At 32.7% G+C, this 3488-nt stretch overlaps 1 protein-coding gene across 1 annotated transcript in view; it reads left to right on the forward strand.

Annotated features, from left to right (window-relative positions):
* Nucleotides 1-657: 657 nt before the first annotated feature.
* The window catches only part of LOC106463517, a 28561-nt gene continuing 25730 nt past the window's right edge, over nt 658-3488 (forward strand). The window contains exon 1 of the mRNA XM_022391040.1: nt 658-867. The gene's annotated coding sequence lies outside the window, so the exon portion shown is untranslated. The remainder of the gene's footprint in view (nt 868-3488) is intronic.

Below are 3488 nucleotides of genomic sequence, written 5' to 3' on the forward strand. Positions count from 1 at the left end.
CTCCAAACCTACACAGCATAGTGGAGCTATTTAGTTTAGAAAAGAAAAAACAAATATAGCACTTTTTAATTTAAAGGAATGGGCGCAAGCCTACTGAAGTGATTAAACAGATAAGAACAAATTCAACGATCCCATTCTTCACTACTTCATGCTTTCCTATGTAGTGGCACTACCCCCCCCCCCTCCCTACACACACAAAAAAAGCTAACTGTAAGGGATCGTTTAAAAACATATCCCGTAATATATAAAATATACAATATTTGCATCAGCCTTGAGTTCGTTGCTTTAGATTTTCATTTTAGACGCGCCAATCTTATTTAATTTGGGGATTTTATACTATGTCACTTTCCAGTTGCTCATTTAACGCACAGTCTGTATTGAGCAAATTTTCTCCTTACACTAGTGTTTGCTTAACGTCTGTCCAAGCAAGGTTTTCGTGTTTTATAGTGAAAGAAATTAGCCCGTTTATATATGTATGTAACTCTCATTTCTTATTGTATTAAACTTATATAAGATCTACATGGTCACTATACATTTTTATAGATCTTCTTTCCTTAAATGGTTTTAAAAACCTGCAAATATGTAACAAATAGAATTTGAGCAACTTTTTTTTTTATTCTTAATAACCATTCAGTCATTGGATTGATGATGTTTCTTATGTGCGATTGGAAGGATGGCGACTGGTTAACCGCGTCGACGTACAAACTAACCATGTACTGTGCATAATGATAATTCAGCATGTACAGGATCTCGAATTATACTTTCTATTTGCTAAAGTAGAATGTTATGAACTTCATAGTTACTATAAGAATGCCCCAAAGAATTCGAATAAGTTGAGTTTTATTGTTACTCAAACAATATTATAAGGTGAGTTAGTGTTTGCTTTAGCTTATAAGTTATAAATTACTTAGGACGTTAGGTTGAACCTGATCCAGTACACTGCCCCCACTTCTAGCACTAATAGTAATCGTACTGCTATTAATTACTGATGTTACTAATACTAGTACGAACGACTTAATACTATTACAAATACTTCTGGCAGTAACTGAGTAAGCAGGAGAGAGCAGATAATGACATTACTAATGATACTATAAATTGTGTGTAATATTGCAAGTTCAGTAAACCATGATCGACAAGGAAAACTATAAAAAGTATAATGATCGTTAAACTTAAAATACTTCAACATCAGTGTAGGTAGGTCACTTATGAAAAATTATTAGCTATTAGTATTATCGCTCTCATAAAGGTGTCATTCAAAATGATTTGTTCAAAAATATAATTTACAAAGTTTTAATTTTAGAACTTTGTGTATGAAATGCAAATGAAACTTGGCATTCAGCCATCCTAGAAGAAGAAGTGATATTACTATTACTAGTAGTAATGCTGCTGGTGTTACCGATTTTACAAGCTAATTAAATTATTGACTAGAAAGTGCTAACTAAGTATTGTTTGACAAATGCTCTGCCTACATTTTACAATAGGGGTCATCACATTTTGTTAATTTTTATCTCCCAAACTTTCTACTTACCGCCAAGGGATTAATATCTGCATGGTGATTAGCTCAATTCCAGTATTTTGCTGTAGAATGTTCTAGAATATTGATAACATCTTCTTTTGTAAAAACACAACAGAAAATGTTTAAAAACTTAACCATTTCATAGTCTTAAAATAAAATAAAACGTAACCTTACTAGGAGCATTCTTTAAGGGGCCCAGTTTCAATTTTAACATACCTAAAAATAAAACATTTCTTTAAGTATTAACATTATCAGCCAGCAGTTCCTCATAAGCCCTTTTTGGATTTCCAAATTTCTTTATTAAGCAAAATCCCCAGCCTCTGTATAGTTTTCTAAATATTCCATGCTGCATGTCAATTTATAATTTGTAAACTTAGACATTTATATCTGAGTCTAATTAGGAATTCTAATGTCAATAATAAGTCAATCAGGTATAATCTTACCCTCTATTGTTTCTTATTCGTAAAGGGAATTCTTCTTCTTCTTAGTTCCTGTCGTTCCTAGTGGAACATAGGGCTACAACAACACTTCGCCGACGGAAGTGTTGTTGCAGTTTCTGTAGCAGATTGTTATCGGGGTGGAGTTGCTAGGACAAGGACGCGAACCTGCGACCCTCGGATTGCGAGTCGAGTGACTTATCCACCGGGCCATGCCGGGCCCGTAAAGGGAATTAGGTCCTTTAAAAGTTGCTGATGGCTAGGTTTTGTTGAAGACTATGAGATGGATGAGATTTAAATGTTCTCTTTTGTTTTTCAACAGAAGATATTAGCAATGTTTTTTACCCTCAGCATTCTATGGGAAATATTGTAATTGACTTAAGTCATGTGTATATTAATCTTTTGATAGTAAATAGAAAGATTGAGAAGTTAAAAGTAAATAAAGCACGAGGATCAGAAATGTGAACATTTTCCTTTCATTTTTGGTAGATCAATATACAGTGGGAAGTTACCTTTATAAAATTTTTTAGTGAAATGTATCATAAAGAAAGCCAGCATGGATTCACCAAAGGAAAATCTTGCTTCACTAATCTGTTATCTTTTTTTTAAAAAAAATTAAAAGATGTTACTTGTTATTTTGTCAGTGAGAACATGGTGTACTTAGATATCCAAATTGTTTTTTAGAAGTTGCCACACACAAGATTAGTTAAGAATATTACATCTTTAAGGGAAAGACTAGTTAAGCGTATTGTACTACAATTTGTAAATTGGTTGAATGAGAGAAAACAGATTTTTGTAAGTAATGGAATCCAGTCAGGTTAGATTCATGTTACTAGTGGAGTGCTTCAGGTGTTAATGCTGAAAACTATCACCGTTTTTTATTTTATTTAAAATAATGTTATTATTTAGAAGAACTTGTGAATGAAAGCAAAGAATAGTGTATGATAATATGTCAACAATGCTATGTCTGCTACATCTACCATCAACAAGGCTTCTTACCCAGTACCGGGCTCTTTAGGCAGGTTGAGATATGACAGACATAATAGTGGTTGAGATGCTATTTATATCATCAGATTTCTTGGAAAACTAATGTTTTGATATGAACTGGATTAAGTTGGTTTAGTGATTTTGTCTGTCCCAACATATTAGAACTAGGATGGCGCATAATTAGTAACTTTAGATTAATTTGGAGTGTTGTTTCGTTGTCCATTGTTGTTACAAACACTCTGCTGTGCAAGTTTATTACCTTCCCTGGGAAAAAAATTTAACACTTCCGTCTTTAAAATATATTGTCCTTTGGCTCTACATTATTATACAGTTTTGCTATTTTAGTATTTTTCAGAAAGGTTTATGACATTTTTCCAGTCATAAGTACGCCTATACTGACATTATACTGTTGATTGTTCAGGAATTATTTGTAAATTATATACACACATGCACACATACCAAAACAATTATATAATGTTAAATCCCTCCTCTTGTATGTACACACACACACACACACACACATGTATATATATATATATATATATACA

Source organism: Limulus polyphemus, unplaced genomic scaffold (genome assembly GCF_000517525.1).
Source record: "Limulus polyphemus unplaced genomic scaffold, Limulus_polyphemus-2.1.2 Scaffold1429, whole genome shotgun sequence".
Classification (NCBI taxonomy): Eukaryota; Metazoa; Arthropoda; class Merostomata; order Xiphosura; family Limulidae; genus Limulus; species Limulus polyphemus.